Below are 22,911 nucleotides of genomic sequence, written 5' to 3' on the forward strand. Positions count from 1 at the left end.
TGAGGCATAAAATTGGACCGGGCAGCAATGCAAAAGTGACCCATGTGTGCAAATGGTAATTCTTTCTGTTTTTGACAGGTTGCTTAAGTAGTACTCAATAGAGATTTTTGGGGTAAACAGTGTTGCAAATTATGCATTTTAAAGAATAATTGTTCATTAACACTGCACAGTGAAGTAACCCATCAAACTAGACCACCTTAGCCTAGTTTACTACAAGGTACGCACTGGTACTCTGTGTTTTGTTCATTTCTTGGTTAAAAAAAAAGATACCCACAACAGGGGTAGTCTAATATGAATAAGTAGTGATCAAGGTCGGTCTTCGTCTAGGAGGAGTGTTGTCAAGGGCCAGCCGCATTATGCAAGCTATACATTAAGAAGTGATGACTTCACACTTCATTCTACTGCAGAAGAAAAATTGAATGTCCTTAATTTTGGTTTTTGCAGCTAGAATTACAGCACTTAGAATGTGGAATAATCTCACATGAAGGGCTACATAAAACTGCATTATTATTATTATTATTATTATTATTATTAGTGGTAGTAGTAGTATTAGTGGGGCAGAAGACCAGAGGAGCATTGCAGACAGCAGTGGCCCTGGTTACTTGTCACTTTTTGACTATGGCGAGTGATGCTGGTTTATGCCACTTGGCAAAAGCAAATTGGTAAGAGGTGCAGTTCGGTCATTGGGTGCAGTTTTTGCCATAGTCATTTTGATTGGGGAGTTGTGGAATATTTCTTCCTAAGTGCGTTAAAGTAATTTTGCTCTGCCTAAGGCCATGTAGAATTCTTAATTATAACGTGCAAGTGCCCTGCGTTCAATGAACGCAGCGTCGTAGTTAAGTGGCTCCCATTGCTGCCATTGTCTGCCGAAATCTGCCGAACTGGTGGTGTATCTGTTGCTTCTGTGCAAGGTCCCCAAGACCTTGGTTGTAAAAAGCCAGCATCAGCGCATATAGTATAGTCAAATTATTCACATAATTGAATACAATAAGTTAAATATGTATGCATGTCACAAAGCCAACTACTGTATGAATCGAGCACCGTGTACCTCTGGACAAATGCTGACCACCAGACGAGGAGACTTTCAAGAATGATCAAGTTCCCTGCGTCTCATAGTGTCACTTTTTCTTCAACAGATGATAATATACAGGAAGAGCAACACATGTCAACAGTAGCGTGGAATTTCAACACGTGAGCCTGTCACCATTTATCTGGTGTGCAGGTCTGACTAGCCATTGAGAACGCCACAACAAGGGATCGAGACCCACAGTTCAACACGGAACCAAAGCGCACAGGGTGCCAGATGCTGCGGGGCTGCAGATGGTGGTTGCAACACATGCTTCTTGACGTGAAGGAGAAGAAAGGGGAGAATATGAGAGCGGTGAAGTTTTCGAGTATGGAACTGTCAGACGACCAAAAGAGTCTCCTCTGCAAAGGATTCACCTTTTCGCCAAGCAATAAATGCAGCTCTTTCCGATTTAGGGTTAACTTCGACAGCTTTGCCAGATCTTTCAATGCAAAAACGAAGGTCCTTGTGAATAGAGACAGTCCAATGACGTCATCGTCAACTGAATTGGGACCTGAGAACCGTAGATGTTGCAGTCAGGTAAATAATTTAATTCTTTATGAAATGAATGCAAACTCCAACACAGATAGATGTGAGCTTTATCTTGATAGACCTATACTGCCAGCTAAAAGTTATTTTGACCAAGTTTTGTTTACAAATATAAATGATGCTGTTCATAAGAAAAGTTCGGACTATATTTATAGTCAGGTGTCAAACAAACAATGATTGACTAGGTAATAATGCCCAGTCGGAACCAGTGGGACAACTATTCCGATACTTTATATAGGGAACACCTAAACGCAAGTGATAGATGAACTTTAAAACCAGATGTAACTCTTACTTAACCTATGCGAGGCAAAATCCTGGAATGCCACTGCTCAAATTAGAATCTGCGATTTAACAACCCACAATATCCCCGAATTGGAGGTTCAACCTAAAGAGATGTGTAAACACAACGGTTTTGGGAATGCCAAATCATTATTCCTTGTTATACCCATAGGCTATTATGCAAGTCTATGCAAAAAGGACGAGCATACTCATCCTTGGCACCTAAGAGGTTAATGAAATCACTAAATGTGTGCCTCAGGGGATGCTGCATAACCACCCTGCCTTTAGGAGAGACGTCCCACATATCACACATCATATGTAATTTGTATTCCTCCCAGTCCCTCCTTAAAAAACATGCATGTGTGTTCTTTTTAGTGGGCTGCAGGAACCCGCCATGACCCAAACTGCCCCACTCTGTACTCCTGTAATGATGGTGGTTTGATGTTGTTGACTTTACCCCAATTTGCGATGTGATAATTGTGTACTACTTCTTCCACAAGGCGTGGCCTTCTTTGTTTATGGGTTTGTGCATGCATTTGGTGTGTGTTTACCATTTTCCTTGCTGCTCCTCTCTAGCATTGCTTATGAATTTGCAAATCAATAATCTGATTTGGGTGTTACTGAATCATTGGTTGTGTTAAAGAAGTGCTAATGTCCGGAGTTTTCAGCCATTGCATTTGTGTTATGTAAACAAAACTACTGTTTTCGTCTACGTTAAAAGGACCTTACCACATCGGTTCAAATGTTTCTTTATATTGTCATCTCAGGATGAACTGGGTAGCACTTCAGTGATTTCTGTTGAAATGCTGTATGAACTTGTAAACCCTCAACACTTCAGGGGCTACCTTTGGTTAGGCAAAAATGCAAGATCCCAACCACTTTATGTCTGATTCGAAATCGATGAAAAACATATAGAGTGAGATGGCTAAAACACACAAGTGGTAACAAATGCCCCCGGTTATTTAAATGCTGTGCGAATTCTGACTGTAGCACACCCTACATTTCCTAACATATACCCGAAATCGTAGAGGCACAACTCATTCGACCAAATCACAGTCTTCAGGTGGAAGATGACAATTTTTACCCCACAGGCATCTTGGTAATGTATTTTGCACATCGAAAATGCGAACTGTAGTGTTTTGTTTTACAGATGAGCGAAGTCAGAATCAGATTCAGGATCTGTCTCACGGTGTGTCAAATGTGCTTTTAATAATACAAAATGCCTTTGTTGTCATGATTATGGGCTCATCAAGATTGCATTTATGTGGCATCTGATGCAACCAATTAATGGATGTACTAGTGGACAGGCCCTGCTTCATATTGGCAGCTCCTGCATCTACGTCTGTAGATTGTTTCTTCCTTGCATTTATGGGTTGACTACTGTATCACAACAGACCTCCTCACTTGCTCTTCTTCTTGAGACTGCATCCTCGACCAACACATGTGGAGTACTTGATGATTTAGGCAATATGCTGCATATTAACAGTGCCTATCTACAGAATCCGTTGTGTTTTGCTAGGATCCAAGGAATGTATGTGATTGTACATACTTTTAGCATGTTTTTTCATCTCTGAGATGTTTGACATAACACAAGCACATTGCATTTTTGAAACACTTACATTAATTGAAATGCCCTAGTTATTTCTTGTGAATTTGTCTACTGCATATTTACCGTCAACATTTCTTCCAGGCATTTAAGAAAGGCATCTCTCAATGAGCTACCTCTGGGATCATTATAGTACCTAGGCTTGGGCAAACCAGTTTGAAGAAAATGTGAACTACCAACATTTTAAAGGTTCAAGGTCTCACATGGTTTTTCAGCAATTCAGATATAAAAATGTGAATGTTCAACTAGACGGGGTTCTGTGAAAGCTGTAAAACATGTCCCACTAACCTGCCACAACCTCGCATGCCTCTGTAAAGCAGTGAGTTGTTGCCCCACCGGCACTAGAAAAAAAGAAAAGTTCTCTGATTGTGATTGAAATCGAAGGAATAGCACGAGCAGTCGATTAAGGAAAATGCATATTACTTTATAAATGTACTCTGAATGTCGACTTGTATCAATTTTTATGTAATGGAATATTACAACTGTCCATTTATTGTATGATGGGTGCAGGGGAGTTACCGGTTCCATCTTGAGGGTGTTTTATAATGATTTGGATTCTTTAGAGGAGATTGTATTGGCACCTATTCATGTATTGTTGTTTGTGCAGTTGAACCTAAATGAGAACTATCCCTTAACCGTAATATCATTTTACTTTTTCGATTTGTTAATTGTAGTTTACTTATTATTTTAATAAATTAATACTGTAGGGATTTTATGTATCATGTTGTTTGAGCTTTAATGCTTCTTGCCGAAATAAAGATATTGGCCCTCATTCCGAGGTTGGTGCTAGTCATGGCGCTATTAGCCCCATAGGGCTCAATGGGAAGGGGGAAGGCGGCAATAACGGGACCACAAATTGCGGTACCGTTATTGACCCCGGTATCCCTTTGTGGGTCCTGTCCTTAACACCTGCTAAAACCAGGCATTAAGGAAGGACCCGCAAAGGGACCTCGGAATAGGGCGCAAAGGGATTATCGGCACCGGTGGCATTACCGGTGCCCGGTATCCCTTTACGCCCTGGTCGTAATGACCCCCATTGACTGACTGACAAAGAAAATACTTTTCTAGGTCTAGCATAATCAGACCTACCTGCTAGAAATATGATAATTTTTCTATTTCTAACGCATAAAGGCATAATCATATTAGAAATATTTTGTATTCTATTTGTAGCATGGGTGTGCATGTCCAGGTTAGAAGTACAAAAAGTATATATTAATCCAGTAAGCCAGAGGAAGAAACACATGTTCTTATCACCCACAAACTGCCAACTAAAATGTGTTGTTGCTTTTCGTGAATTTTGTACAATTATTTTACTTTTCTGTATGTTTCAATTGCGATTTGTAGAATGGCCAAAGCAGCAGCAGGTTCCCGAAAAATACAATGTGGAGAAAGAGGGGAGAGAAGTAGGGATGGAAAGTGTAAAGAGATACATTCTCAGCCATAATTCCCTGTAGTAAGCCATCCCTAAAAATAAATATACTTTTGTGCAGAAGAAGAGACATATAGGCAGCTGACCCAGAGTAAATTTGTTTAATCACTGCTTTTTACAGCTGAAAAAGGAAATTTCTCAACTTTGTAAAACATACAGAATGGGTTTTATATAATGGCAACAAATTGCACAAACATTATGCGAATATGAACCTTATATCTCAATAGGCTTTTGATTGGCCATTCTACTCAAAGATCAAACATCACTTGATTTCTATTGGACATGAACGTTTCCTGAAACACATGACTGCCAATGCTAATTTAGCAAGACTAGGATGTTTCCCAAATTTCACTGAATCAAGAGATATATGTTGCAACCTTAAAACTGGGCTTAACAAATTTAGCAAATGATGCATTTACATTTAAGACTTCTAGTACATTTGTCTAAGGCCATCTCGTTTGCTTATCTACATTTGACCATATTCCACTTTCGTTTTATGAGTCACACCATTGAAAACCACATATTCTGCTATTTGATTCTACTATATCACTGTACCTTGGCTTCTAACCAGACGTTTCCTTTCTTGAGTTGCACACTGCACTTTTTCTGTGTCTGCTCAACACTTTTAAACCTTCATGGAGTTTTGAGGCCTGTATATATCTGTAATACAATGACTGTCTTTTCCTGACCTATATTTTAAATCAGAAATCTATATTCTGTGTTAATTATGTTGTGAGAATGTAAGCATACCTTTATGTTCTATGCTGCCCTAAATAAGTGTATCCAGTGTTACCTATTTCCAATGTACTTGGTTTAAATAATGGCAGCCTAGCTGCCTCAATAGACAATACTCCTGAGTATTACAATGTTGGACAGGAGAGAGGGGTATTAGGCCTAAATACCATATCTACCTGTCTGTCACCAGCGAGCTTGGAAAGACGGCTCCTCTACAAAAGTGCAAAGTCTCGAGATTTGCAGACGCGGAGAAGAAGGGTTGTGTAATGCGCAGGAAGAAAGATATCACCACTGAAACTTTCTTCAAAGTGATTCAGCAGATGTTCACAAATCCATTCAGGAGCAACTGGATCCAGCAGAATTAATTTGGAACAAATATACCAGAATTTTTACTCTGCATCTGCCCTTCAGGTGCAGCAGAACTTTTGCAATAGCAACATTTAGGTTTGAAACCTGTACTGTGTACGCACAGCTTGCTTTTTAAAAGTATACATCCTAAACTGGTCTTGTTTTAGGCTCTGACCTGCTGAGTGTTACATGAGGTGGCAGCTTGTGAGAATGTAATATTTTACATGTTGTGCTGCAGCTCCAAAGGGATCTCATGGCATCTTTTAGGAATATTTAAATTAGGGATCAAACTTCTTACCATTCAACTAACTCGGTTCTGTATATCTTCCAGGCTCTCAGTCACATGGAGAAAGGTGGAAGGGAGCTTCCTTGTGATAAAATGGCAATATCTGTATATGCTTGATTTCAAATACATTGACACCATTTTTAAATATTCTCCACAATTTACCTTCAACCCTGTACCCCCTTTTCTTCAATACAGGTTGGAGCATGTTGCTCGTATTGCATCTCACAAATCTTGAATTTGTGCCAATTCAACCTTTATGAAAAAAGTAGGACACATGTTGAAAGAAATTGAGCAAGCCAATATAAATTCAGGAAAGTAGTTTCAGTCCTAAATCCACTTTTGGATCGGTGGACCACGTAAGTGTTAAGGAGGTTTCCTGATGAGCTACTCCAACTATTCCCTCATTTTCACCAGATTCCAATGCATCTTCCCAGTTTTTTTAATGGCTGCTTCAGATACCAGGGGTAACAAAAACACATTCTATGTTCTATGATACGTCACACTCACAATGAAGTCTGATTAAAATTGCCCTGGGTGTGAAGGCCACTCTATAATTCTTCCCTGCTCTGCTCTCCCCCAAAGGAAATGATGTTCTACTGGGGAGAATGTACCCCCTGCTAGGGTAAGGTGCTACTTTTCTAGATACCCTTGCCAATAGACACCCAGTGGACTGTTTCTTGCTTTAATTACATGGGACCATTTGTGTACTTCTTAGTGGCATCTCATATACACTATTATAGAAGGTCTGCTCTTAAATTTGATAAACTTTGGCAATGTAACCATAGAGTATAAAGGAAAGTATGTATGTGACCTCTCAGACCTTTTGTAATGTCTATATCTGCTACATAGCAGTTTTACTTGAACCCTCAATCAAGGAGTGATGCTCCTTCTATGCATATACACGTGCTGATTTTCATCAGTTGTCTGGTCATGTCTCTTATTTCTGGGGAAACGATTCATCCAATACACCCCAGGATCCACTTCTATTGAGCAGACCCATATACCTAAGAGGTACAACATCTTGCATTTTCCCCAGCAGTGCACCGACTATGTGATTGTGCCATCACACACGCAGCATACATTGAAACATATAAATCTCTTAAAAGTATGGTTATTCACTGGCAAACTAAAGTAAAGAGGTGGTTATTTACTACCTAGAACCATAGTTCATTCAATAGTATTTTGAATGCATTCATCTTTCCTATGCCAGATCATATGGCAATCTGTGTTGTTTCTCTCTTTTTTTGCAACCTACACCACATGATCAGGGAAGCAAACCTAGCCAATCAAGGGGGACATATGGTTATGCTCTTGGTCATGATTACTAATTAGGCAGCCTTGATGTTTTGGAGTTTCTCTCCTATTGGCCCCATCCAGCATAGTCAATGGTGAAGGATCATGGGATTTGTAGTTCAAAACATCCTGGGGTCCACTGTGATGGTGCAGCCTTTACAAGGATGTGTGCCTGTCAGAGAGGGACACTATTGGCCCCCCCTACTAGCGAACCCCAGTGCACCGAGTGCTCAAACAAATCATATTTCAGCCATTATTTTTAAGAACAATGACAGCTCCCTCTAGCCAGACCGTGTCATAAGGCATGGGAAAGAGACATGCTCACTTTAGGAGAATGGAAAGGGAACCCAGCGACGACCTGGACAATGGGTTTTGTACTGGGCTGCTGGAGAAAACAAACTTTCCATGCGTAACAGATGCAGAATACATATGCATCCATTTCAATGCTGGAGTCTCTAAGAAGAACAAACACACTTCTCCCACATGGAAAATAAATGTAGCAAGCATTGTTCTCCTGCTCAGGTTAACGAGTCACAGAAAAAAACAATATTGCAGACTCTGTGACAGGACAACTTTACAGTGCATACTCATTCCTCAAGCATATGAGAGGATTATTATATAAACTAAAACACATTTGGTCCCCAGAGAGACAACGTGGAAAGCAGGCAGCCTCAGGCATAGGGATAAGAACCAGTACACCATCCAGGCCAGTTTAAAATCTTAAATGGCATCAAGCCCATTTGTTACTGTAGGCCAGCCCCCTGAGAGATTGCATGACCACATTTACATAGGCCAATCGAAGGCCAATCCATCCAACATTACCCAGCTGAAATCCATCACCCCAAAGCACACACAAGGGGAGGAGCAGCAACTATTTAAAGCATAGTCAGCCAACTCTGGAATTGTCAGTCCTGAGAAGAGTTTCACAGTGTAATGCAGATCCTGGGAGTTCCCAAGTAAGGAGACTTAGCCAGAAGTAAAAGACAGACGTGGAAGAACTGGCAAGAGTATAGCAGCAGATCCTGTGAGAACTGGACCAGAGAGGGTCCTTTAGAAGATGTTCAGCAGCAACGTCCTCAGGCAGTACGCCTTGTTCAAAGGGAAGTTTGTAGAAGGATGGAAAAGTATAGGAGGTTTGGGATTACTAGTAAAGAAGAGTACCAACTTGGGAAGAGCATAAAGCAGGCCCATCAGTGGAAGTCTTGTGGAATCTAGAGAGAAAGGAAGAGATTTGCTGTCAAAGAATATAGAATGGGATCACTTCAGAAAAGGGAACAAGGGGTACCAGATGGGAAACAAAAGACAGCGACATGAGGGGATTCATAGAAAACAGAGGGAAAGATGTGAAGGTGAACAAAAGACTGAGTGAGGTTGACAGAACGGAGGAAATACTTACTAGAAAGGGAGACCAGACAGAGGAATAGATCTGTGGGTACAAAATGCCCCAGATATACCATCAGGAGATAAGTGGAATTCCGGTATTAGAAAGTGAAAATTATTGGTGGAAGAGTGAGAAATAAGTGAAATGCCTAGTTAGGAGTTGGGGTGGGATATAGGGAGGCAGCAGCACGAGTGCCCCAGGAGACTGGAGAAAGGGACATGTCTAAATACATGGAGTTTCTGGAGGACACCATTGGCACAGAGGACAGTGTATCAGTTGGACAAGGTTTGAGATGGGAGCAGAAAGGAAAGAATATTGAAAAGGTAAGAGATGGAATTGGGTCTGGGAGAACGTCTTGAGGAAAGAAGTAGAAAAGTAAGAACTGGGCTTACCTTCTCAATCAAACCCCAGCAGGTTTAGCAAGATCCTGTATTGTCAAGCAGGACAGCAACTAAGGAGACAAACCATGTTTGGCAGACCACCAAAGTACCAGTCTGCCCAAGTAGTTGAGGGAGCACAGCAGAGGAATTCCTGTGGGACAAGCAATGGGCCAGGGGAGAAAACCACCTTCCTTGTGGATACAAGTTGAGGAAAGTAGAAAGCCCCTTTAAGGAATTCTGTAAAATAGTTTTGTTTGGACACTGGAGGATTGATATTTGTATTTTGTGTTTTTCTGTTGCCACAGTTTTGGGGACTTTGCCTTGGACCTTTTTAACACCAGACATTGTTACTGGGATATCCTTTGGTGCAAGAGGATAGACAGCTGTTCTTTTGAGTTCTTGTATTAGGACATTCTTTGACTCTAGCTTCATGTTACAGCTGAACACATTGGGAATATTATTCAGCACCCTACATTTGGCTATAATTATCATCCTGATTCTTTGAGTTACATCTGAAAAATATGCAGACACTATGCAATAGTTGAAAGAAAAGCTTGAAAGGTATTTTGTTGTCACCTATATTTCTGGTAAAACTGAACCCATTTTTAATCTACCTAGGTGAAACATCACAGTTTTCGAATATTCCTACAAATGCCTGCACAGGGTATTTCCTTCTCTAATAGATTCAGTGTGTTAAGTTCTCACCCAGGTCTGCCTTCAACCATGCAACCACTATCTTTGTATTACATGGCGAGGGGTAGAAACTCCACAAGATCCCTACCCCGGATGTTTAGTTAGGCATGTGATTCACGAACCGTTACCTTTTGGTGGTATAAAAGTCAGGCTGATCTGGACAGAGGTCATTTTTGACAGAAATTCAATAATGTCCTACTTCAGGAAACATCATCTCTTCTCCCTGTACAGATACCTTGTTTCAAAACGTTCCATCTGCCAGCCCAGAAAACATGCAATAGTAAACACTTATTGGGCTCACTGTCTGTGTGCCAGGCACATGTGGTTACAATATAAGGCAAGCCCTTATTGTGTCAGTCTAACTAGATGTACATTTTATATGATAATTGGGGCCCTTTGATAAAATAGCATTTGCTGCACATCTACCATAATTCTAATGGGCCTACTGATGTTATGAATCTCTTAATGACATTATTGGTGAGCAGGCATATCGTTGTGCATTACCATGGGGTACTTCTATGCTAAATTAGAGAATGGCTTCTCCTTCGTTGACACTGATCCTGCAGAGGTTGACTTTCAAGGAAAAACAGGTTTGAATATGGCAGAGGACTATAATCATAATCTCTGTATAGGTAATGCTTGCCCACCATCTCACAATCAACACTCACAAATGTAAACACTTAGATTGCACACCTTTGTTTGGGTGTTATTGATGGACTGTATCAGTAAATGAAACATACGTTAAAAACATCCATTGATCTTCAATATCCAAAGGCCTAGTCACTGTAGTCTCAAAAACAGAATGTGAACATATCATTAAGGTAGCCCCCAGTTCTAGCAAATGTAGAGTTAATTGGGGTATATTATTTGGGAAGAAGCTGCAAACAAGAATTATGACAGTCACTTTGAGTAAGGCCTTTAATTTTCTGCAGGATACCATCTCATACACCTTAATTCTTGCTGCATATTAGAAGGGTGATATAGTACCTGCTACCAACAGGAGGGTTCACTCTACCAGTGGTACCTAAAGAAGGAGGTTTTACTCCACCTACACAAGGCCAAAGCACGAATGGTGAATAAATACACAAAGTATGGTGGGAGCAGAAACATTTCCTACACAATAGGAAGATGCAACTTCAACATAGAACGTTGAAGTTGTTATCTGAAGACTAAAAGCCACCTTGGTTGCTCATAGCCAATGGGGATAATTATTTTAAAAACACTAATAGTATATCTCTTCATTCCTACCACATCCACAGGTGAAACATTTTACCACATTTCATGAAATCAAGGAGGTTCTAGTAAGTGGTAAGTTAAGAGAGGCCCTCCCCCATTCATAATCAATAAGAGCCCTTTCAGATATGGGATTGTTCAAACAGCAAAAGTTTTATTTTCAGCCGGTTGGGAGTGGTTGCACAAGCCATAGTTGGTCAGTTAGCAAGGTAAAGACTGAAAGCCTGCCCATTTGTAACACACTTTTATAGAAAATACAGCATTGCACAATAATTATATGCTAATCTGAACCCTATGTTTCAATCAGGTTTTCATTGGTCATGTTACTTAAAGGTATGCTAATCTGAACCCTATGTTTCAATCAGCTTTTCATTGGTCATTTTACCTAAAGGTCAAATAAATAATTTGATTTCTATTTTACATAAACACGTCGTAAAACACATGACTTGTATCCTAATTTAGCAAGACTAGGTAGTTTCTCAGATCTTCTGAATCATCGACATATGTTACAACCTTTAATCTGGACAAAAACAAGTTTCCAGAAATGACGTCTTCAGACTTTTTAGCACACTGGGCCTCATTATAAGCATGGCGGTCCAGGAACTACGGTACCGGTAAGCATGCTAGTACCGTAGTTCCCGAACTGCCATACTATGAGCTGTGCTCGCGGGCGCCTGTCAGCCCAGCAGGTCTGGCCTGGCAGGAAGAGCGGCACCTGCGAGCGCAGCATGTTAGAAGCACCGGCAGGAATTACCGGGTCCGGCAATGTCGGAATTACCTGGTAATTCCTCATTGATGGGTGCTGGAATAAATGCAACTCTGGGGGCAGCGGTGCCTGTTTTACAGGCACGGCTACTGCTGGGGTTGTAATGAGGCCCACTGTGTTCAAGGCCATCCATCTCACCCTGCTTATCTAATTATTGATTGTATGCTAGTTTCGTTTTATGAGTCACACAATTGGAAACAACTTATTCTGCTATTTGATTTTGCCATCTCACTTTACCATGGATTTCTGCCCAACATACTCCCTTCTCTGCAAAGATCACTTTTCTATGTCTGCTCAGCACTGTTAAACCTTCATGGGATCCATCTGCAAATCAATGGCTATCGTTTTCCAATCTATAGTCTACATCAGAAATCTATATTCTGTTTTAATGATGTTGTGCGTAATGTAAACATACCTTTATGTTCTTTGTTGCCCTAAATAAATGTGTCCAGTGTTACCTATTTCCAATGTTTTGTCTTAAATAAGGGCATTGTAGCTGCCTCAATAGAAAATACTCCTAATTTTTACAATGGTTTTGGCCCTAAATACCCTTTTTACGTATCTGTCACCAAAGGTTGGGGGAGAGGCTGCTCCTCTGCAGGTACGTCTTTGAAATCAAGGCTTGAGGAAGTGATAAATCAGGACACGTTGATCTTGCAAATAGGTTTGCTATGAAGCCATCATTTGTAAGGCCACTAACATACCACCTTCCTGTAAGGCCCCTTTCTCTGATTGGGAGCTCAGAGCCATATTTTAAGAGAATCTGGATTTCAACTGCTCATGACTGGCAAATTCTATATGTGCAGTCTTACTTATACTCATTGTCACTGAGTTGTAGTCCAAATCAATCATTGTACCACTTTGTAAGAAGTGTGGTATGACAGACCATGTATGTTATTTATTTTCACCATTCATTCAGATGGCTGCAAAGAGAATGAACACCTTTAATGCTGAATTGTATTAATTGTGCTGTTTCTGCAGGAGCGGTTTCAGGGGGACCATGTTATTTCCTAGAGGGACTTGCTGGGAAAGAAGACATGCTCCATCTGTATATTGGCAAGCACACACTAGATACTGTACTTCTCTTTAGACAATAAGAAAGTGAGGAGTACAGGCTCTAATCACCTGAAGCCAGCTCTGTAGCTAATATGCAAGATTAGAATAGAGACTAAACACATGTAAACACTGCTGAGCAAGCCTCCCTTTTTGGAATGTGAACACTGGTCACTGAGCAAGTGGGCTTGTACTGGTTTATAGTCAAAGATTTGAATACAAAAGAATCGAATGCAATACTTTTGAACCAAAAGGATCTAAAAAAAAAATTTGAATGCTATATTTTTTTTTTTTTTTTTGCAGGTGGGGATCCCCCCAAGCCCTTGTTTTTTTGGGGAAATACCACACATTTTTCCTATACGAAACCAACAAAAAAGACATTAAAAAAAGGGCATTCAGACATTTCTTTTTCGATCCTTTTGTTGTGAACATATAGCATTTCGAAACTTTGTGTTCGTAACTTTGACTGGACACCCTTGTACTAGCTCTGTAAAAGGAAGACCAAGATAAGGTTTTCCTTTTCCCCCCTGCACAAACTCTAGCAGCATTTGAGATCTTTCCATCGGCTTTGATGTGGGACAGGTGACTTTCACCCCCATTTGAGGCCCTTGCCTTCAAATTGGGACCACTAACTTGAATGGCAGTCACCTACCTAACAATAGACATGGTGCAGCTTATAATAGTTCATATGGTGGCAAGGGAACGTTTGCATAACATACACAGTCCTTTGTACAGTGTGCATCATATGGCATTGTGCAATATCATATAAACAAACTGATGTTCAATAATTTTGTCCAACTTAACAAGTAACACCATTTGCATGCACCCCCAAGACTGTAGCACTGCTATAGCTCCCTTTTAGTCAACTTTGGGTTGCAAATTTTTCTTTGTCCTGAAAAATTCTTGCCCTCCTATCTGTGCACCTATTTACATATATGCTTCCTCCCTAACACGTAGGTCTACAAACCTACCACTTCCCACCCTGCTTGAGACTGGGTGATCTGATCCCCATTGCTTCCTCCCCTGGTTGCTTGTAGATCCTTGCAGAGAAATTGCCCACCTTCCGCCTCCCCTGTTGATAACTCCCCACCCCTTGTTTATCTGCTCCTCGCACTGTGTCCTTCCCCCTATGATTGTAAAGCACGCCATTACGTCTCGCAGTTAGGTCGGTGCCCAATAAATACCATAATAAAAATATGTGCCAACTTATGCTGGCAATAAGCACCTACAGCTGGAAAGGATTTACAAAGGTGGATACAGTTTGCCTTGGCACTGGTACATCCATATATTTAACAAAGCCCTTATTACTCTTTTGCACACATTGAGGAGCCACTTATGTTGTTTCTTCTACCCGTTTTGTAAGCACTGTTTCCAGTGTTGTGCACCGGTGTACTTTGTTTTAGTTTCTACTCAAAGGTGGCACTTTAGCACCAACTGTGTTTCAGAGTGAAGAGAGCTAAATGCATTCAATTCAACCTATGCACATTAGTAACATTGTTTTTATTTCTTGCTAGTTGTGTGTGTGTGTGGAGGGGGGGCAGTTTTTGATGGTTTGCCTTTGCTTTCAGTTGGATAGAAATAGGTGACATAATTTCTACATAGTATTGTTTTTTACTTGAAGCTTCAAAGTCTGTGCTGATGTTATTAATACATAAGTAAGGCAGCTATGAGAGTTCGGGTTACCTTCTGTTTTCTCCCTGTGTCATATTGATTTGATTTGTTACAATTTAATAGGTTAGAGAGGTGTGGCAAGCAGTTTATGTTGTTGGGCTGCATAACAGCTCTGACTGGGCACATTACTCAGTTTTGGAATGCAAACTCAGCATTGTCAAAGTCAATGGTTTTGGCTTTAGTATAAGTGTGAAATAACAATGTTACAGTGGTGTCTGTGTTTAGTAGTCAATGGTCAATTTTGAAAGTGTGTTCATTGAATTTGTTTATGAAATGATATTCTTGTAGTCAGTATCTGATTACAAATGTATATGTCACAGTTTAAAAATAGTATAAAAAAACAAGTCTTAGGATGCAGAATGTTGCAGTATTTACATTTTGAGATCTTCTAGTTGTATAGCGTCAATAAGATATGTACCATAATGTGCATTATTTGTTTAAAAAGTGTATTTATGTTATTTACAGTAATACCAAATTTTGAAAAACTTTTTGTTTTGGCTCTAGTTTCCCATCTGTGACCCTTGAGGTCTTCTCCCGTTCTAAGTGCTACGATATTTAGTGTTAATATTATCAAATGCAATAGCACTCAGTGATTTGATCACCGAATGGATGAGTTGTTCCCTCCAGAATACAAATGACTGATGTGCAGAATACATACACATTTCTGCTCAACACACAGAGTCATCTTAAAGGAAAACAATGTATTGTACCACATTAGCATAGTACCAAAGCTATTCTGTTTGCAGAAAACTCTAATGATGGTCTGCAGTTTGGCATTTAGATAACACTAAAGAATGCCCTGGCAGGTGCCAGCTCCCTTACTGCCAATACAACTCCCAACGTCTCGTAAATGTGGCACATCCCTACCAATTAACTTTTTGCTGGAATAGTCTCTACCCATTGGACTGGCAAAATAAACTAACTCAAGGAATCTAAAAAATTAATGCATGAGCATGTGTGCCGAACAGCAATTGCAGCACTTAAACAAGTCATGTAAAGTAATGTAGAGTGGTGTTGTATAGCACACTATTGTCATTTCCGGTACCCTCATGCTGCATGTTTCTGAAATAGGAGGTGTGAGGGTTAGTGGGAGAGAGGCTGAGGTAGGTTTGAAACATGCAGCCTTGAGTGCTGGCTGGAAGTATCTAAGTCCTTTGTGCTAGTATAGTTCATCATGTTGTGTGGTGGTTAGACTTGGGTGTATATTATTTTCACGAGGGGAGAACCCAAGATTAGTCAGCTGCCAGTGTGTGGACGCTGGGGGAGACAATGGTCTATGTGGGGGTAGGGGGCGTGATAGGGCTAAGAACATGGTGCAGGATGTGCAGTAATCTCTAAACAGCTTCCAGAAATGTAATGTGTTGTAGGTGGTGTTAGCATGTATAAGGTTGTTGTACGTGTGTGGTCCATTGAAATAGCGTAGAGGAGCTAGTAGATTGAAAGTTGATTCCGTTTTTTGGAGCTCATAGAAGTAGTTTGGGAGACTCTTGAGGGATATTAGTTTTGTAGTTCAAAACTAATCTGAATCATGTGAGCTCCAGGTTCCTGTTGGGCTGAAAGCAGTGTTCTTGTAATGTTGCAATTGGAATGGGTATGTTGCCATTCTGGCTCCTCTGTGAGGATTGTAGGGTGGTGTTGATGTCCCGTATCTGATGCGAAGACTTTGAGGAGACCAGCCTAGCTCTGAACTAGTTGGTTCCAATGTTGGTACTGTTCTTGATTTAGAGGTTGTGCTTAAGAATATTTGCACATGAGGTAGAGACTGAGCAGAAAGAATCTAATCTCTAATATATTCTTGTTTGAAGGCTGGTGTTCTGATGGGTATTTGGATCGACGTTTATGATGACCATAGTTCTTTAAGAGTTTTTGAGTCTTTGGCAGTTGTGTGTGCATGGTAATTTGCCTCTTCAGTTCTCGTGAGTATTTGCCAAGGCTGAAGTAGGTATTATGTGATAAGTATCTGATTGGTCAATTCTTTAGAAGGAGCCGCACCATTTTTCAATTCTGTTCTTGTAAGCAGCCAGTTTGAGGGATTTTCTGTAGAGCAGGTGATTTATCCCTGTGCAGAATTGCCTAAGTATAGAGTCCCATGGTTTGGTTGACAAGATGTGTAATAAGATGGATCTATGGAATATATTCATGTTTATATGGATTCTTTTTTTATAGAACAATGACACTAATTTAATATTCCACACAATACAGTTAATCCCACCACAAAATGGGACAAAAGACAGGCTGTTTTAATCTAAATATTTCATATTATTTCAAATATGATCAAATATTTACAGGTGTTTCCCTAACTTTCAATGGGTTCTGGCAGCTTGTTTATAGAAAGTAAACATGAAATCCTGCCTCCTCTATCTCACTAAAGTGTTCAGTCCAAATCATAAGAACAACCAGACATAAACACACTGTTTGCATGCCTATCCTAGAGACTAGGCTCCACTACATCACAACATAGACACATCCATTGACATTGATTGTTGAATTTAACTTTCTATTGAAATCCTCAACCTACAGTAAAGAGAATTCAGTCTAACTGAAAACCACCTCCCCTGAAAACAAAACATTAAGCAATCCTGAGGTTAGAATTGAAGCGCATCAAATTGCTTCTTTTTCTCTCAAACCATTGATATGTATTGGCATTAAAGAAATAGTTGCTCCAACATATTTTGCTCATTCTTGGACATCTTCAAATCTCAAATGTTGGACAATATTGGTGGCAAACCATGGGTTCCTTGGACATAGATACAATTGGATTCCTTTTGTGCTATTGATTTGGTGGCAAATATTTTTAAAGGCTTGGGTTCAGCAATTATTTCTTTTCGGACTGGTGCCACAGCAGTGCCTAACTCTCTCATTATTCTTAAGGAATCATGTTCACGCACATAACATCCCAGTTCCATGTGTTCATTAAGGAACAGATTTCCCTTTATCATCTATGGCAGACAACAATCACAAGGATAACATACACAAACCAATGAATTCAACAGTTGTGCACAGTATTATAGATAAATAGCCAACGAAAACCAATTGATGGATGTGCATATGTTTCGCCCGTACACTTGGCTTCCTTTAGGCTATGAAATGTATATCTATTTCACATCAAATTAATAATAAATGAAAGCTTTTTAGTAGCATTAGTTGTAAAATTGTTTATCCACCTGTGAGGGAAGCATCAAAGACAAAAGTGGGAGAATGCGTGGTTTAGACAAATACCTTCATCTTAATTTAAAAAATAATAATACAATGTGGACATCTACTCTAACAGTATCAGCCATCACATACATCCGTATAGTGTCAGACTATTTAAATGTACTAAATACATAAATCTCAAACATGCATGTTTAATTTTTAATGGGCATTCGCATTCTATACAACGTCATCACAAGCTAAGACACACACCATGTGTATTCATCTAGTCTACATCTGAAAATTGATCCTTACTCTCAGTTATTCCAAAGAGAAACTTTTTAACATTGTAATAATTATAAGATCATGTGTTCATTCATCTGTGCATTTTTCTATCGTAACGCCCATAATATGGTAATTGATAGCTTGTTTGGAATTAATTGACTGACACACCATACGCTCTGATAAACTATGCTTGCGTGATATTGTGAGGTGGTTTCCATTTTTCTATGGTCAGAACTACTGAGCGCACTGAGGTAGGGGAATCCTTTAGCTATATATTTGATTTAACTATTTTGGTTACAGTTTTTTCCCTAACTTGTTGCAGACAGTAGGTACTAACAGATCTATAGTTATTATTCAACCACAAGGAAGTATAAGTATAATCAATTTTAGGTTGGCACAGCGAACCCTAACACTGCTTTATTTAAATCTCCAACAACCACAAGGACTTGTCATTCCACATTTCAATTCAGGATATCTTAGCCTCCAGTGGTTCTACATGGAAGGAGAAAAGCCTTTATATGGTTTATCTTCTTAAGGTTCATATTTTCCTTATAGAAGCATGACTAGTACAACTTTGATTTCAATTAAGTCTTTTAAACATCAATTGCTTGATATGTCAGTGTAAAATATCACAACCGAAAACCGCCATATTTGGTAGGTCTTTCTCACTCCAAAAGGGGCTTCAACTGTTCTGGGAGCAACATGGAGCTCACCCTAACACCACCAGAAGCCATCTTTTAATCTGCCTGAGTCTGCCTGCAGATGTTAGGAGACCCAAAAGAAGCATTCAGGATCGATCTAGGGACTGCCCTGTGACCTCAACAAAGTTACTTTCGGGTTACTATGGGTATATAAGGACTGCCCTTTTGGCTTCCATTCACCTGGGCGACCAGAGCAAAAGGAGGACAGAGCTAAGGGTTGCTACTATATCCTTATCTATTTCATCTGTGTTCCCTGTTAGCTCCTGTTTGCCACAGGTTGCCACAAAAAAGCATTGCATACAGCACACAAACAACATTAAACTCGAACAGTGCACTACACCTGCACCTGTGAGTACCCCTACCTTCCTAATTAATGTACTGTCTCTCCACACTGTGCTACCCACCTATAATACATTCACTCCTGCTCATCCTACTCACCTCTCCATACACTTTCTCCAATCACACTACAACTTCCTCCTTCCCTATCCCTTTTATAAAACTCATAACTCAAGACTCCCAGTACTCCATATCTCTTCCACCTCCTTCCAACAAAGCCGACAAGCTAACCTTCCCTCTGCTAACACCTATACACCTCGCCTCTCTTTGTCTGAAACTCAACGTCTATACTCTTCCTTACCTCATCAACTGAACAATACACTCTGGACTGCTCAGTCTATATTCAACAAAACTTCCTTTATCACTGGCTACTTTCACACCCGATGCCTCTTCCACCAACACTGCCTTCTCCAGCTTCTAATCCCTACTCTATGACTCATTCACCTCTCACTTCCCACAGCTTACTTTCACCCTTAAGTCTCAGCATCCTCAGCAATGGGTCTACCGGTTCATACGCTCTTTCTGCACAGACGGGCAACGCCTCCTGTACAAATGGTGTACCCACTCGCATGAAGGCCTGCAACTCTACCTCTCTGTCTTGAACTCTCTCAAGTCCACTCTTGGGAAAAGGGACTTCTACCTAACCCTCATTGAGCCTCACTCAACCACCCTCACCAGCTACAGCATACCCTAAACTCACTCATCACTCCTCCACGCCTCCTATGTGGACTATCAACTCCACATTCACTGCTAATGACCTCGCTGAATACTTCACTGCCACATTTCCAAAGTTAGAGACTCCCTCCTGACCTTCCTCACACTCTCCCCTCCTACATTTTATACTCTGCCTACTCTATCATCATCCTCTGCCTCTATCTCCCACTTTGGTCACACTAATACTGACAAAGAACTATCTCTACTTATGAAGACTAAACCCTCTTGTGCCCCATAATACCCTTTTGCTCCTCAGCTAGTCAAGCATATTGCCCCTTTAGTGGCCTCTCACCTAGCTGAATTCTTCAACCTGTCCTTCAACTCTGCTTGCTTTCCCTCTGTTTTAAAAACCGCCATGTCATCTTTCAAAAAAAGAAATGAGTTTACCCGAACAAACCGGCTTACTATCGCCCTGCGTCTCACCTTCTGCACTACTTTAAAGTGCTCAACAGGGTTGTGTACAACCATCTTATTAATTTGTTAGGCATCCACAACCTTTGAGACCCCCTACAAGCAGGTTTCCGCTTCTGTCACTTCACGGAAACTGCTATCATGAATGTGTCCAACTTCATCACCTATGCTAAGGACTCCAACCTCTCCTCTATCCTAGTTCTTCTTGACCTATCTGCTGCTTTTGACACTGCTGATCACTCTGATCTCCTTGATGCTCTTTTTCTTCATGGGATTCCCAATCAAGCCCTTGCCTGGATTGAATCCAAATGACACTAAGAGAGGTAGGAGGACAGGATATTTATACTGCTCCACCAAACAAGCCTCCAAACTAAGGGAAACCCTTCACAAATTATACAAAGAGCTTTGTGGGCAGTGTACTGACCAGGTGGAGCATCTAACATTGGCTGGATCAACTCCTCAAAGAGGAAAAATAACATGTAACTCGCCATATTGGAGTGAGAAAGCAGATGACCAGGTTAATACTGCAAAATGTATATCCAAAACAAACATTTATCAGAATATATATATTTTATTAAATTGATTAACAATGATTAAAAAGAAATCCTTCAACAAAGCAATTCATGTTTGACAACACAATACAATACAAAAGTGAAAAGTGCAAAAAACAAACTCAAAAGAATACTACACAGGAAACAGTGACGGTAATCGGGACTGTAATCAATCAAGTCCCAAATTTAGAATAGGGAAACAATCACTATTCAAACAGACTTTTTTTTCAAAAAAATAAGAAAAAACACTCAATAGGGTCAACTCAATCACCCACAATGTGCTCCAAAGTCAATTACACGAAAGTCCTCACACTGTATCATACCCAATCAACCCAACATGTTTCATTCCTCATACATCCACATCACACACAGTAAGGGGAAATTCATAAGGGGCTCATATTAAAGAAAACAGACAAAATTCATGAAAAATGATTGTTTGTGTAGCTTTGAAGGCTAAAAAAACAGGCTGAAAGCCATTTAAAAGAAACTCAGCAGAAAATCCTGGTCATTACCCTGGCCAACCACAGATAAACACTATTAGTATGTTACCGTGGTTAAACAGTAGAGGGGGATGATCGGTGCAGCCGAATTGCTATCTTCATCATCACCTCGGTCTCTGATCCTGCCAAAGAGAGATGCTGTCCACCTATGAGCAATAAAAAGATAGGGTGTGGATAAAAAGTCATTAATACCTTAAACCCACAAGACTGTTAAATAACAATTCTGCAGAGTACACATTAGCAAATGTCTGGTGTCTCCAACCCCCATAATGCATTGCAAATTCTGTGCCACGCCACCAGCCGAATTTATTCTCTAAAATGTTATTAAAAGATTTTATAAAAAAGAAGAAGGGAAAGGAAAAAAAAAATAAAAGGAGGAGGGAAAGGAAAAAAAGGGGGAGGAAATGACCAGAATTTAAAGTGAGCAATGTGTCAATGATGTTAGTCCTAAAATTCATAGCCACCCTCTGACTTCCATATACCCTGCTTCTAGCGAGGCTACAAACCATAAGGCATGCCCTCGGTCACACGGTCTGGAACAACCACTCGAAAACATCACAAGATGTTCAATAAGGAGTATTCAAAGATGTTGTTCGTGTTTCTAACAGGACTTAAGCCTCTGCCATATCCACACAATACCATGTGGGGGGAGTGGGGGAAATCTACACAGTGATTCAAGTTATGCCTGTTTAAATATGCAATTCGTCACATGTATTCACATATTCATACCTTTCCAAATTTAATGTGCTATCAGTGGAGCCATTTCAAGCGTACATAGATAGCTTGGGCATTGCCGAACACAAATCAACCGCCCGGAGTCACAGCAGTGCTAAGAAGGCGAAAATAAACAGAGCCGTGGTGATTTAACATGTGGTGTCGCACAGCTATAACGTGTGAATAATACACATTAAAACTTCAATTCCATACCGGTGGAGTGTTGTTCATATGCCATGGTCCAGCCACGATTCCAAAAAGAAGAGGGGCAGAACAATTAAACAGTCAGATATCGTCGACTAGCAGACACATCGGGGAGCTGATTACGACTGCATTAGGTCAGATGAGCCTGTTAAAAATGAGGGGAAATAGTTGTATGAAACACTAACTCCCATGACTCAGTACCCCCAGGGGGTACTCCTCATTGTCTAGGGTTTGCCCACACATGCTCTACAATTTACCCTCAATCTAACTGTGTATACAAACACAGTGCATCCACCACGCTATTTTGTCCCAAACCAAAGGGGATCAAAAAAAAAGGGGGGCGAAAGAGAGGGAAAGCAACACTTATCTCGTATATTAATAGTAGAGATTCAACTGAGGGTTCACAGTACTCCCTCTTTGTGGTCGTGCTCCAACAGCAACAGCACTAAGAACCTGAATTAAGTGAAAGATCCTAAATCGTGCAGGCCAGCTGATGTAATTATACAGATTCTGACCGAATGGCGATGTTGAGGGCAGGCTAATAGGCTGCAGATGTATACAAAGTCGCTTGGAATTATGGTAGTGGAAGTTCACA

General features: G+C 40.4%; 1 long non-coding RNA gene across 1 annotated transcript in view; it reads left to right on the forward strand.

The window, feature by feature from the left end:
* The window catches only part of LOC138453342 (uncharacterized), a 2,021,223-nt gene that overhangs the window by 1,678,670 nt on the left and 319,642 nt on the right, over window positions 1-22,911 (forward strand). Inside the window, exon 6 of the long non-coding RNA XR_011260405.1 lies at window positions 1,137-1,606. This is a non-coding gene — a long non-coding RNA (uncharacterized lncRNA). The remainder of the gene's footprint in view (window positions 1-1,136; window positions 1,607-22,911) is intronic.

This window comes from Ambystoma mexicanum, chromosome 4p (genome assembly GCF_040938575.1).
Source record: "Ambystoma mexicanum isolate Mex_15411 chromosome 4p, UKY_AmexF1_1, whole genome shotgun sequence".
NCBI classification, from domain to species: Eukaryota; Metazoa; Chordata; class Amphibia; order Caudata; family Ambystomatidae; genus Ambystoma; species Ambystoma mexicanum.